General features: G+C 36.1%; 1 long non-coding RNA gene across 1 annotated transcript in view; it reads right to left on the bottom strand.

The window, feature by feature from the left end:
• Nucleotides 1-3,190: 3,190 nt before the first annotated feature.
• LOC135288425 (uncharacterized) overlaps nt 3,191-15,025 on the bottom strand; it is a 35,958-nt gene continuing 24,123 nt past the window's right edge. The window contains exon 3 of the long non-coding RNA XR_010351543.1: nt 3,191-3,546. This is a non-coding gene — a long non-coding RNA (uncharacterized LOC135288425). The remainder of the gene's footprint in view (nt 3,547-15,025) is intronic.

Here is a 15,025-nt window from a genome sequence, read left to right as displayed (position 1 = left end):
ATGGACAATTACAACACTCCAGTGGTCCAATGGCAGGGTGGTATGGAATTGTCTCTTTGAAATTTGCACAAAAGCCAGCAGGTTGATGGGGATTTCACCTTGCAGAAGGGGCAGATGACAGTGCTTTGTCCCAAAAGGGTTCTTAAAGCTCTTCGCTGGTATTGGCTGGAGTAGAATTACTTTTCTTCACAGTGACTAGTACAGTTCTGTGTTTTGCATTTGTGTTGCACAGCAGGTTAGTAACATAGAGATGATTTTCTTACTGATGAACTTTGAATGGTTGTGATGATCAGGAGAGTTGCCTGAGGACTAGAAGAAGGCAAATGTCATGCCCGTCTTCAAAAAAAGACAAGGAGGGAACTACCAGCCAGTCAGCCTCACCTCAATCCCTGAAAAGGTGATCATGTGCCTCATTCTGGATGCCATGTCTATCCACATGGATGACAGAAAGCAGAGGAGAAACAGTCACCATGGATTCACTAAAGGTAAATCATGCTTGACCAACCTAGTTGCTTCCTACAATGAAATTACTACCTGCATGTATGAGGGAAGAGAAGTAGGTATTTTCTACCTCAACTTCAGCAAGGCTTTTGACACTGTCTCTCAGAAAACTCTCACATGCAAACTCAAGAAGTGTGAACTGGATGAGTGGAGAGGAGGTGGATAGAGAACTGCCTGAACAGCAGATCCCAGAGGGCTGTAATCACTGTCACAGCATTTTCTTGGAGCCCTGTCTCTGGTGGTGTTCCCCAAGTCCAATACTGGGCTCAATATTGTTTAATGTATTCATCAATGACTTGGATGAAGGGGAAGGTGCCTCCTCAGCAAGTTCACTGATGGCACTGATGGCACAAAGCTGGGAGGAGTGGCCGATACCTCAGAGAGCTGTGCAGCCCCTCAGAGGAACCTCGACAGGTTGGAGAGAAGTAAATGGGCAAAGTGCAACTTTCTGAAATGCAGCGAGGGCAAATGCAGGGTCCTGCACCTGGGAAGGAATAACCCCATGGACCAGGACAAGCTGGGGGCCAAACTGTTGGAAAGCAGCTCTGTAGAGAAGGACCTGGGTGTGCTGGTGAACAACGAGCTGTCCATGAGCCAGCAGCACCCTCGTTGCCAAGAATGTCAATGCTAACCTGTGGTGCATTAGGAAGAGCTTTGCCAGCAGGTTGAGGGACGTGAGCCTACCCCTCTACCCAGCACTGGTGTGTCCAGTTCTGGGTTTCTTGGTACAAAAGAGGAAGCTCCTGGAGCAGGTCCAGAGGAGGATGACAAAGGTGATTAGGGCTGTAGGGCATCTCTCTTATGAGGAAAGGCTGGGAGAGAGGCCTGTTCAGACTCTAGAAGAGAGAACTAAGAAGGGATATAATCAATGTCTATCAGTATCTGAAGGGATAATATCCAGAATATGGATCCAGGCTCTGGTCTGAGGTGCTGAGCAATAGAACAAGAAGCAATGTGCAGAAACTGATGCACAGGAAGTTCCATCTGAATGGGGAGGAGGAACTCTTTTACTGTGTGGGTGACCAAGCACGGAACAGTTGGCCAAGGAAGGCTGTGGAGATATTCAAAAATCATCTCAATGGAATCCTGTCTGATGCCCTCTAGGATGACCCTGCTTGACCACAGAGGCTGGAATTACCCACTGCCATCCCTTCAAACCCTAATTCATTCTGTGATTCTGTGAATTCCACTGAGGAGCAAAGCGCCAATGTATGAAGTTTGCAGGAAAAGAAAATATATGAAGGGGCTAAGAAAATGTAAGGAGAGATTAATTTGAATTAAATCTTCTCTCTTGATTAAGTATATTGGGGCAGGGATATGAGGGAGAAAAAATTAGATGGAACAACCTAGAGAATATCTCTCCAGTGTTTCTTCAGCTCGGAGGGTGGTAGTAGTTGGGTAGGTTATTTTTCTGTATCCATCTCTTTTTCCCAAAGTCTGGTGTGCAGCTGAGATTAATAACCACTGATCTGGGTGTGTACATGGTTCAACTGAATCTGTTATACAGAAATGTGTTGTGGATGTGCAATGTTATGCAAGCTGCAGGCAGTTCTAGGGCACGGTTGACCCAAGATGAGTGTGCATTTAGCATAGAAGTGGCTGCAGTAATCAGGGCATTGCACAGTGTGCAGCACTTTTTGGAACATCACAGTCAAATCACATGCACATTTGAGACACAACTTCCATGTAGTTTCTAGGTGAAAATTGAATAGAATACATTCTAATAACTGAGTAAGAAATTTATTCATTATGAAAATAAGTAGCTAATAATTACTGCACCTTCATTTATGTCAGCATAAGAGTTGCATTTTGTCTTACAGTTGAAACAGAGTTTTGGAAATTATGTAGAAAATATTGCCTATGTAATTTAAAGTAATATATGGCTGCTGGAAAGAGAAGCAGCTTTTTAAGATATAGACACTCCCCACATTATCTCCTATTTCAAATGGTGCTATATTAAAAAAGAAAAGTTTGAGGACAAGTGAAGAAACTGAGTGTCTCTGTTCAGCACATAAAATATTGAATACAATCTGAAAAAGAAACTGCCTACATTTCCTTTGTAAGAAGTATGTGAGACATAGAAGATGAACACATAAAGCAGCTCATATAATATTTAGCACAAGAACCCTTGGGGAGGTTAATGAGCTGATTTCTATTAGCTTTAGCAATGTTATACATGCACAGGACCTGGTCCTTAACCTATAAATTAATATTTCTTGCATTCTTAATTATATGTCAGAAAGAAAAACAATGTGTCATGGACACTTTATGTACTCTACACATTGCTGCTTTTATAAACATGGAAGAGTCACTATTCCCATCCACCTTTCTTCTAGACTTCCTTACAGATACTGGAAATTTTACATCATTAATGTTTGTTCTAAATTACACCTTTTTGCTTGTAGTGCTATTGCTATTTACCTTTTGCCTGTATAATTGTGATTTGAAAGACAAAACCTGTGATAAGTAAACTTTACTGTTAAAATGACGGTGTCTTTTCCTTTTAAAATTTGGTTAAAAAATAAAAAATCAGACACCTGCTGATTAGCTGGCCATGTAATTAGTTCTTTTATTTAAGTCTTACTTCTGGAGAAGGATCAAGAGAGGTATGTAAGTTCAAGTGAGGTTTCCATGGCAGGGGTGTGAAGCACGCAGCACCTGGGCTTCTGCCTGATTGAAATCCCTGACTATGTAGAGACACGAAACTCTTTTGAAGATGAAATCAAAAGGTCATTCAATGATCAAGGTGTGTGTCCATCGTCCCTGAAGTAGTAGAATAGTGAGATCTCCAAGGGAGGTTTCCTCTGTCTTTTGTTCTCTTTTACCTTTGAACCATTCACAGGGACCTATCTGCCCTTCTTAGTTACAGAATAAATGTCTTGTTCTTCTCAGACATGCAGGGGTTTTGGTATGCAACCTGCAGGGCCAGGAAAGCTAGACACTGCTGTACTAGACATGGAGTTTGGCAGTTGCTGAACTTGAGAGAATTTTTCATTCTTTGCATCTCATTTGGAGAAGGCAGGATATCCTTGAGCATCAATGATTCTGTCAGAAAACAAGGGCATATTTACATATCATTTGCATACTGTAAATAGTTGTGCTCCCCTCGTGGTTCTTGCATTAAAAACGCATATCATCTGACATAATGTGCCAAACAGAAAACAAGTTTTCTTAGGTTTCATTAAAAACCTGAATTTGGATTACCTGTTGACAAGCTAAACAGCATTCTACAATCAAAAATGTATTTCTCTAAGTATTTAGATTACAGCACTTATAATAAGCAGTTATACTTTACCGACACTAAGAGGGATAATGCTTGCTAACTTTCAAGTCCTAAAACAAGGTTAAAAATTTAAAAACTCTACAAAGAATTGTATTAAAAAGATTACAGGAATAGAAATTATAATCCATAAAATTGTTTTCCTGTACATATTCTATTTTAATGGATCCATACACATGTTCTTGTATACAAAAAAAAATTGAAGAATTCAAAGTAGAATATCCAGGCACTGATTAAAGTTATGACTTCTTTTATAATATTTTAGCAATTCTAAAGGTGTAAGGAGAGAGATTTAGTGCTGGAGAAAACAAGAACAGGATCAGGACTAATAGTTTTAAAGGTGAAAGAGAGTTGCAGACAAGAATTTGGAAGAAAAACAGAAGAATAGCCATCTATATTTCAAAGTTGAACTCACAGTACTAACAGGAACAGGCAAGGGAACCATTATTGGGAGGGTTAAGTAGATTCGTACTGGGTAGGACACTGAAGGTGGCTGCTCAAGGAAAGGTGAGCCCCTCTGTTAACTTACAACTTGTTATCCTTCGTTTCTTGACAGCCCCAGATGCTTGACATCCTTGTATTTCTCTTTTCTGCTCTCCTTTGGTAGCTAGAACACCTAAGACAGTTAAAGTTTCTTCTTGTATTTTTCTTTTTTCTTTTTTTTTCCCTTTCTTTTTAAACCCAGGGAAAGCTCAAGTGTGGTCCTCTTCATCTGATAAGCATCTCTGTGCTCTTGATTCAGTTCCACCCTATCTTCCTGCTGAGATTAGTGACTTTTCTGTAAGGGCACCTCTTTTCGTCACTTCTTTCATCTTCTTTGCACCTTTCACCCATTTTCTTTTTAACTCTTAGAAAAAGAAGGGGCTGAGTAAAGAGGCTAGACAAAATGATCTTATGACACTAGCTCTTCTTCAAAAAAACTGTGATTTGAATTCCACGATTTTTGGAAAGGGCAGAGCCATCTACTGCAATTTTTTATGGCAATATTATTGTCCAAGTAGCTGCATAAAATCAAGAAGAAACATATGTGGCTCTCTGAGACAGCAGAGTGAGAGGCACTTGATTTTCAGACTAATATATTTAATAATCTGCCCTATTCTGAGCTGCTGCTGAAGGTTTACAATGGCCATATCAAACAAAGGCAATTGCTAATTTGTTTTAGCTATTTTCACCTTTTTTCTTACATGTGTATGCATTTTTAGTTCTGCAATCTTGTTCTATTCTTACTCACTAAGCAGTAAAAAACACAGGTAAAGTGTGTTTGTTCTAGAAAGAAGATGTCATGCTTTGGAATATATCCTGTGCAGCTCCAATTCTGAGCACTCTCTGGTACTGCCCACAGCAAGGACCTATTGCTCATTTCTTACAGTATTCCTGTTTCTAAGATTTGTCACCAATTCTAATTTACATTCTTGCCTAAATATATCTTTGGAAAAGGTGACTTTTTTTGTTCTACTCATACTGTTTTGTCAGATTACAATGATTGCCTGTATTCTAGAGATTGTGACAGCACACTCTGTTTCCTCTCCTTGTACAGCTCTTAAGTGCAATCTACTCTCCACTAAGTAGAAAAAGGAAGTTTTTACACAATTGGGATTTGCTCACTAAAAAAGCATTGCGACAAATTTGAGGGAGAGCAAAGCTTCTCCACTGTCATTACAAAAATGTTGATATTCTTCAAAATACAGCAGTGTATGCTGATGACAGGCTGAATTTTAATTGACTCTTTAAACAAAGAAGAAAACAGAAATATACTAAATAAATGAGTAGTGAATATTATCTGCTATCTCTGTGAGGCCATTGCACTAACAAGCAAAACACACACCCTTGATTATAGAGGTTGATTGAGACCTTTTCCAGCTTTGTTTGCATGCAAAACACATCCTCTTTTTTTTTTCAAAGTGACTGAAAAAAAAAGACAAATTCAAAATTCAAAAATCTCATGGGATATTTTTGAGAAAGCTTCTGTATATGACATTCAATGATAATGGATACAACAGCAATAAAAAAGATGGTCGTGAACAGAAAGCAAGTGGTTTTGTATTTATAATGTATGGATGATGATATGCATGTCTGAAGAGCTGATTAGACTACATAATGTAGCTGTTGCACAAGCAGCTAGAATTTAAATATATGATTATATAAATCTGAAAGTGAACAACTATAAAAAATCATCTCCGTGGTGATTTCATTAAAATGAAATGTGTAGGTTTATTTATAACACCCAAACCAAACCAAGCCCAGAGTGCCAGTATTTATACTCCATGAAGTTTCCTTTCCCTTATCCTTGAGACCTGGCAATTAGCCACTGGCTCCCTTGTCCTCTTTCACATGTCCTCTGTGAGATGCTGATCTTTGTCTCATGTCTTCTGCTCTTGACATCCTACAGTCCCTTACATGTTTGTCTTCATGAGCTCCCCAGGAAATTATATCTTCCTTCAAAGCAGAGGTCATTCCATGATAGCCACAGAGTCAGTGATAAAGTTGGCAGGGACTTGTGAAGACTGTCTAATCCAGCTCAGGATGGGGTCTGGTTGACTTTTGAATGTCTCCAATGATGGAAACTTCACAGTCACACTGAATAACTTGTGTTTAACCACTCTACAAAACCTTTTAACCTATGTAACCACCCTACAAAATAATTTTCTTATATTTAAAGGAACGTCTTGTATTTCAGTTTGTGATTACAGTCAGGAAGTATCACTGTAAAGAGCCTGGTTGCTTATTTGTTAATATGCTGCATTTAAATGTTGACAAAATCACCATGCCATAAAACCTCATTACTCTAAATGAAGTATAACACCAATGGGAACCAGAGGGAATAACTGAGATTCAAATATAGAGACTATAAAACACTGGGTTTGGTTGTTGGTCTCTCTGTTTGTGGAGTTTATTTGTTTGAGGGTTTTTGTTGTTGTTGTTGGTTTTTTTCCCCCCAAATCCTTTAAAACACCCTGATGAAAAACCTTATCTGAAAAATTCAAATATAAATAATTAATTCCTTCACTAGCAGCCATGTGTCTGTCCTCACAGAGAAATCCTTTCCATAAAGCTTTTTACTTCCTGATAAAAATCAGTTTAACAAGTCTACCTGTGGTATAACCTCCAGTCAGAATTTCGAGAAAGGATCCTTCACTTTCAGAAGGCAGAGACCTACTGCTAATTTACAAAGGGAGAGCATACATAGGATCCTGGTAGCTTTTACTATAATAGCCCATGCTTAAACCCTCTGTTTAATGGAGTATCAGTAGTTCCAGTTAACCATTCCCTTACTCATAATGTCCTTGGATAAGTGAAAATCAGATAGTTAATTTTTCTACAGGTTTCTCCTTCCTAAGTTCCGGCATATCCAAAGATCTTTGTTGTTGTATTCCATAGTGGGGCATGTATACTGATCTTCAGCTGATACTTTTTCTGAACCTGTGACTAGACATAAGCTGCAGCAATATGACCATGACCACTGAGCAACAGTCCCACAGAATAAAAAGCTTGTTATTCCATTTGCCATTTGAGATGCCAACAAGCAAAATAAGCCAATAATTTCTCCATTTGATATGTACAACTCTTACAAAAAAGTATTCAATATGAGCATTTCTGTCGCTAAGGCAAAAAAAAAAAATTGATATCTATATCACCAAGATTTGTAGTTATGGACAACGTGGTAAAAGATAATTAAAAAATCCTGAAAGCAAATGTTTGGGTTGGTGACTGAAGCCTACAAGAGGCTTTTTAAATTTGAACTAGATACATTGATCTTTGATTATTTTAATCTCTGAACTATCTTAATTTTTCTTCAGTCTGAGGAAATTTTTTCTGGGAAAAAAAACCCAAAAACTGTGGATGTCAAAGATGGTGTAAATGCTTAATTTACAGGACTAGAGAAAAGTTTCACATATATGAACTCAGACTCGGCTATGCAAATTCAGCTGGAAGAAACCAATTTTGCAAAAGCTAATATTGAAGAGATAGAACGATATTATATCAATTCTTGAGGCCTCCACAACTATTCCAATAGAAACAGAAATAATAGAAATGTGAATTTAAGATGGTTCCAGGTGCATGGTTCTGTTTTCAGACATGATCAGCTGATTACTCATCATCGTCTGTTGTAAGCCAGCTGTCAGCTCACAGAGAGAGCATTGAAGTCAGTTTGGCTGAGCAAACAGAGTTATTTCTGAACTGAATGTCAATTGGTTTCCAAAGCAGTGAAAGTAATAAAAGTGGTGATGTCAGTACCAGCAATCAAGCTGCGCAGCAAAGGTTTATTTCCTTGACCTAAATCATATTAAACCACAGCTCTGATTAACAATGAGACAATTTCTGCTTCACAGGTTCAAGCTTCTGCTTATACATTAGGACAAAACTATTTTATTAGTAGATCAGAAAGAAAGGGGAATTCATTTAAGAAAAAGACTATAATGACTTCATTTGTCTACTTTTATTGAAAAGAGAAAAATATATTACCAAATTAAATTCAGTAATTCTTTTACTTTTTTTTCCCCATGGTTTTCATAGTGAAGGCACAAGGGTGCTAAAATATAAGTACTTTGGAATTCCTCAGCAGATAGAGGTGCATGAGTTTAATGAAGTATATGTTCTGCAAATTCTAATTTCTTTGGACACATACGTCTGTAGATTCTATTTGAGAATGACAGCTCTAGTGGTTTGTTCAGGAAATGCTGATCAAACTGAAAATGTACAGAGCAATTGTGTGTTACTTATATAATAGTAATTCAATCAATTACAATCATATTTGTCATTCTAGAGTTGGTGCTAATTTCTCAGCTGCACATTTGGGAATGCCAGATAGAGACAGAAAGCTGTCAAAACCTGTCTGAACAGAGGAATGTGTAAGGCAACTTAAACAGCCCTTTTGAGTTTTTAGTGACCATGAGCAACATTGAAAGAAATACAAAAGCAGCAAGTCCAAGGTTGAAAGAGTAAACTAAGTAATGGAAACAGTGGTGAAAACTTAATCTACACAGGAGTATTTAAAAATTAATTCCAGATTGAAAACCATATGAAATAAATGCCTCGATACAAAAAGAAACAAAAAAAACCCCCAAAAAACCAAACATACCAAATCAAAACAAAAAACCCTTGACAAATACTTGAAAACAGCTTTTTAGCTTCCTAATTTTGAGTCAAATTTCATGATACAGACTTTTTTCAACTTGTAGTAGGACTGATAGCTCTACAATGTTCATGTGAGTAATACACTTCTTTGCCATTGAAAAAGAAGAATATTTATTACTCTTACATGCTCAAGATGAACTTCGTTCATTAGATTTCTAAAATAATGTAATAATACATTCATTTTTCTTAGAGCTGTTCTTTTCCACCACCATTTCAGAAATAAAAATGAAAAAGAAAAATAAAAAAAGCATTCATATGAGACAGGATCTACTACAGATAAACTATTATTAACTGTCTCCTGAAAATTCTGTCTCCTGTGCACTGAAAATTCATCTACACCAATAGGATACTGGTCAGACTTTGAAATAGCATAAAATGAAAAAATTATAAATGTAACTAAATGTACTTCTAAAAAAAATCTCCTAACAATATTCACTTAGATTAAACAACCATCTGGCTGTCTTTTTAATCACCTGACCTAGCTGCAAGGTGGTCATTTAGCATATGTTTCAAAGTGATATTCAGATAGATGAGGTCACCAAGAAAAGCATCTGTTTCATATCACAAATAATAATTAAACAATTAAAGCAGTGAGTTGCCTCTGGGATTTGTGTGGAGTCCCTGGTTAAAATTCCACAAACTAAATCAAGGTATGATTACACTTAGTGTTCATTCCTATGAAGAAGCTTAATTGCTTTCTGGCTATTGTTGAATCATTCTTGTAGAATCCCTACAGAATTCCTAGCCAAAACAAATCTTTTTCACTAGTCTATTGCCATAGACACAAGAAGCAATGGCTTTCTTTAGGGACTAGAAAGGAAAAAATGTTGCATGGATACCTAAATGCCCTATTGGGAAAAAGCACTTGAGAAGTTCTTTGCTTACTTCTGATAATTTCAACTATGGTGGTTATCCTGCAGTGTGGTTGACTAAATATGCAGAGAGAAATGGCAAAAAAAAACCTACTAAAAATATTTACCATGTTAAATGTCAGATAATTGTTCTGGCAATTTAAAAAATAGTAATTGAGTCTGGGTGTTTTTGTTTCTGGCTTTTTTTTTTTTTAGATCAAAAGGGAGATCTTCCATTTTTGCCTCAAACTGTTGTAAATTTGTTATAAAATAATAAAATGAAATTAATTCTGAAAAGCAATGTAGATTGATTATGATTTTATCTTGATTGTTTTTTTCCAAATGCACAGCAGAGCAAGATTTAGCTAATTTTATGTAGCATCTGGATATCAACAAAAGTGCATTTTTAAATTAAAATTATCTTTCAATGGACATAATTTACTTATAACAAACAATTAGTAAAATTAAGATATAGTAGGAATTGCTATTTGGAGTAAGTGTTGGTTTTCATGGCTCTGTGTCTTTTTACAGTCTGCAGGATTTACTTCTGGAAAAGGCATAGGAAAATTCACAATAGGCATCTATAGTTACACTTAGCTGAAGTAGTTTCTCTAACAATTAGAAGAAAGGCACAACTTGAATCATAAGAATTCAGGGAATTTAGATTTCACTCACTATTGTATAAATATGGACATTTTAATATAGCATGTGTTCAGTAGTACAGGTATACTATTAAATTTTGTTAGTCTAATAAACTTTTGTGGTAGAAAATTCCATTAAATGTGTGTGCCACAAGCACACATATTTTTTAAAAAGTTCTGAAGGATGAACTTAACTGAAATGTTTTACTATCATTGTTCTAGGAGATCAAGATTCCATTTATGTTCTTAAAATTGTCTATTTTTTAGCTTCTTTCCTGTCCTGTTTCCAATCAAACTATTCAGTCATTTTATTTGCTTTTTATATGGCAGTCTTTATCAAGCCTCTGATACAATCATCTTATTTCTATTATTTGAATACATTTATTTAAGTTCCACAATAAAACTCAGTATTCTGAGTGGGAATATGCTATTGTTTTCTGTGTTATACATTATATAAACTGTATTCAGACCTATTTATTTATTTATTCTTCATTTTCACTTTTATCTATTATTCGTTAATCCTTCTGTGATTCATTTCCACCATTGGAGAGTGCAAAAATGTTTTTGCTGAGCAATATAGACAGGAACACTGATAATTCCTTTGATGCATTTAAAATTTAATATATGAATGTCAATTTTGTTCTCTCACTGAATGTTTTCTTTTATTTATGAACAGAAAAATTCACATGCCAGCATTTTCCCATTTCTGCAGCTTTACCGGATCCAGTAATATCTTCTTGTTTCTACAAAATGGAAGCATACCAGTCAATTTTAATTAGAGAAGTAAATTTCATGATAATTTTCTGATGATGATGCTGAATTATAGCATACACATATCTTCACATTATGTCGGAATTTATTTGTACTCTTTCGTATCACTGAAGGGACTCCAGTCAGCTACATCACTAGAGGACTTTGAGTAAGCTCAAGAACTCAGTATATTTCCTCTGGCTGCTGGCATTTTGTTCTCTACTTTGCTAGATGGTTTTGAAACTAGAGTTCTTTGTTTTTATTATTTACAGAAATAAAAATGAGGTCGAGAACAAAGAATGATTTTGGAATGATAAAAATAAATTCTTCCATCTTATTAACAGCCTTTCCAAGGATAAAATGGCATGTTTGTTTTCAGCTTTCCCACTGAGCTTGTGAATGCTTAACAAGATAATCACAGAATTTTGGATAGCATTGCCCAAGGAAGAAAACTTCAGGTGCCAACCATGTAATCAAACCAATTCTTTTCAGCAGTTTTCCTTTTATTTTGAACCATATTAATGACCAGTCAATGAGTAATGTAAAAAGTAGATACTCTGGAAATTGCTACTGGAGTCAGAGGAAACTCTGCCATAAATTCAGAAATCAAGATGGTTTTGAATTTGTATCTTTTCTAAAAGTTACGGAGAAGAATTATTTTTTTTTAACACCAGTTCTTTACATCTTTAGGTGGTAGGCATATTACAAAACTAACTTATACTAAGATAAAATATATCTTAAGAAGATTCATGGTTCCATGCTACACAGAATAAAAAGGGTATATGTTATCTTCAGTCTTGGAAATCTTTACATTGCCAGGAAATAAATAGATTTTATCTATTGGGAATAAAGTCAAGATTCTATCTTATCTAGGTTTCCATTTCACCTGTCATTTTTCAGACTTGTCATATTTTTCTCAGCAAAAGGTACCCATTACTCCTTTGGGAGCACTGGGAAAAAGCAGAAGATGAGTCATTGGTGTTTGGACAGTGTATCCCCCTGAGTCCAAAGGCATACTTCTTCTCATTCCATACTGCATGTGCAAGACACCAGACAATTGTTGCCATGGTTACAATACTACTCACTAGCTCAATTTTTTGGAATATTTTCTTCTCATGGTTTGTAGTAGCAAATGGACAATTATTGCTGATGGTGTTTATGCATGAAAATAAACAGCAGACAGTATTATGCTGCTATGCAAAGCATGTTTCAGGTATGTCTTCTACTTTCAACAAAACCTTTTAGTCATTTAGGGCAGTCATTTATCAGAGCAACTTTTTCCATCTTTAGAGACATCCCACTAAATGAAGCATAAATTCCCACTCTGTGTCCAGAACAAAACATGGAAGGTAGATCTCTCACAGGCCTCCAGATGAGTAATAGTTAGCATTGGCTCCATGATACTCAGAAGGCTGATCAATTACTTTATTATTCTATACTTTTTAAGAAACCCATTGCCCTTACAGACAGTCACGATACTGGTGGACTCAAGTGGTCCTTCAATCCAAGCACCTTCACCATTGGCCAATTAAGAAACCACCCTTTCGTCAACAAATCTCCATAACACATTCCACATATTCACAATAACACGTGCAGCAGGCCAAGATAAGAATTGTTTCTCATTCTTTTCTCTGATCCCAGGACAACGCCTGGGAAAGTTGTGTGTTGCTCTCTGTGGCCAGAGAGCTGCTGCCACAGATCTCCATGTATCTTCTGGAGCCAAAAAATCAATACAACACTGGATTTGGATATATTATGGTTTGAACATGGAAAACAATTACTTTTTTAAACTTATTTAGTTTTTATTGAAGTTTATTTTATCTGGGTAGGCATGGAGCAGGCTTAACCTAGACCAAACAAATCTAGCATAGAAGTTTGGTGGATATCATCAGATACTGTAACTATGTCAAAGATCAGATAATCAGTACTTGCTTATTCTAATTTGGGTGGGTAGACAGTTTTCCATACTGAGGCACATAGCCTTGATAGAACAGCTAACAGGCCTTGAACCCATGAGTGAAGTATTCATAGACTAACTCCAGTCCTACATACCAAGAGAAGGCCTGGGATAATTTTTTCTGATATTATAACTCAGACTATGGACACACATGAGTGTTAGCATCTTAGACATCATTCAGTGAAGGACACAGTCTTAAAATATTAGCATAAACCTAAAGAACAGAACTTCTGCACCAGTAAATCTGTCAAATATATATAAATTTAAGTGGAATTGTACAAGTGAAAAGGTGTATTTTTTTTTGTACAAGATGTCCTATAAACCCACACTTTCTAATGTAATTTATTTAACCTAGATGTAATCCTCTTACTTCTCACCATGGATGCTTCCCTTTTATTATTTTTGTTCTCAAGGCTAGAACAAACTAAATTCCTATTTCTTCTTTCCTTTGGACTGAGAAAAGGAACCACTTTATTTCAGAGACAGACTATTACATTTTAAAATACATATTTCCTTCTCTGAGTGCTTTATACAGAAAAGCTGAGCCTGCGGGATAAGAACCAGATGGAAAAAAAGTTTGGTAAGCTGTTCCTCCTTTAGCATTTAGTAGATATTCAGACAATTTTGATGAATTTGCACAGCTATAGGGAACAACATATATTATGATGTAAATGCCATCAATATGACATATGCTTAAACTTTTGTGTATAAATAAATAAAACATACTGAAAAGCCTGCTGCTTACCCCAGCTGTTTATTTCTCACAGTGTATAAATGCCAGAGGAAAAAAGCAAAAAATCCAAATCCAAAACCAAACAAACTGCAACTTGGTTTTGCAGTGTTTTCATATTGAGTTTTGAGTCATAAAGCAATTAGCAATCTTAAATGAAGATTCCTAGCTGCATTCAGGGCAAGTCCTATGAGTGAATTTCTGCATTTTTGTTGAAAAATGTGGAACATTTTACATTAAACTGACAGAAAACTACATCTTCTTTGAAGATTACAACCTGACTGAAAGAAAATATATTTTACCCAGATCTTTTAAGGAACTCTTGATAATTCATGAGTGAATACATATAGGTATGCAATACCTTATTGGGGCCAATGCAAAAACCTTTAAGTGCCATCCAGGAGTTCTCCATCACTTCTCAAACATTGTTTTACTTTACTAGTGATTCAGTGACCAAAAGGGAAGGAAAAAAAAAAAAAAAAAAGAAGAAGACCAACTGAAGTAGGAAACAGGGACTTGCTAATAAACAGGGTTGTTGAGGACCAGCAACCTCAGAGTCTCCACTGCAGAACACCAGGAAACTGGTAGAAGCAGTGGCTTGCCTTGACATTCAGCTTGCATTTCACTACCAGTGACCAGAGAGAAGGAAATAATCTGTTCTGTGATCAGTTTTGTGGCGATGCCTTCAATGTGATTTTGTGTTTTTATAAGTTTAGCTGTTCACTGAAAGCAAAAGGTGCTAAAATCATAAAACAGTAGAAAATCCCGATGTTTAGAAAAAAAGTTCTACTTCACCATAGAATTCCAATTTACTATGCTGCATGTAATACAGTTCTGTTTACTTCTGAAAAAAAGTATTTTTATTTTCACAGGAATTTAAAGAACCAGATTTATTTTGGAGAACTGAGTTGATGCCTGGCTTAATTCCCCTGGCAAGAAAAATTCCCCTTGCAATGAACTAGGGTCCTTCTAGGTGAAAATATGCAGAGCCTAGCTTTAGTGATTTTTTGTAATACATACAAATCACACAAATAAGAAAAATTATAAACAAACTATATACTATTTATACTATTTTCCAAAGAGTTTGATATTTAATTTCTTCTGTTTCACTGCCAGAGATGTCCAGTATATGTCCTATTCACACAAATAGGGGTAGACCTATGGTTGCAATAGACAATG

Source organism: Passer domesticus, chromosome 1, assembly GCF_036417665.1.
Source record: "Passer domesticus isolate bPasDom1 chromosome 1, bPasDom1.hap1, whole genome shotgun sequence".
NCBI lineage: Eukaryota > Metazoa > Chordata > Aves > Passeriformes > Passeridae > Passer > Passer domesticus.
The sequence above is the reverse complement of the archived record's forward strand: the minus strand, read 5'-3'. Positions and strand labels throughout refer to the sequence as shown.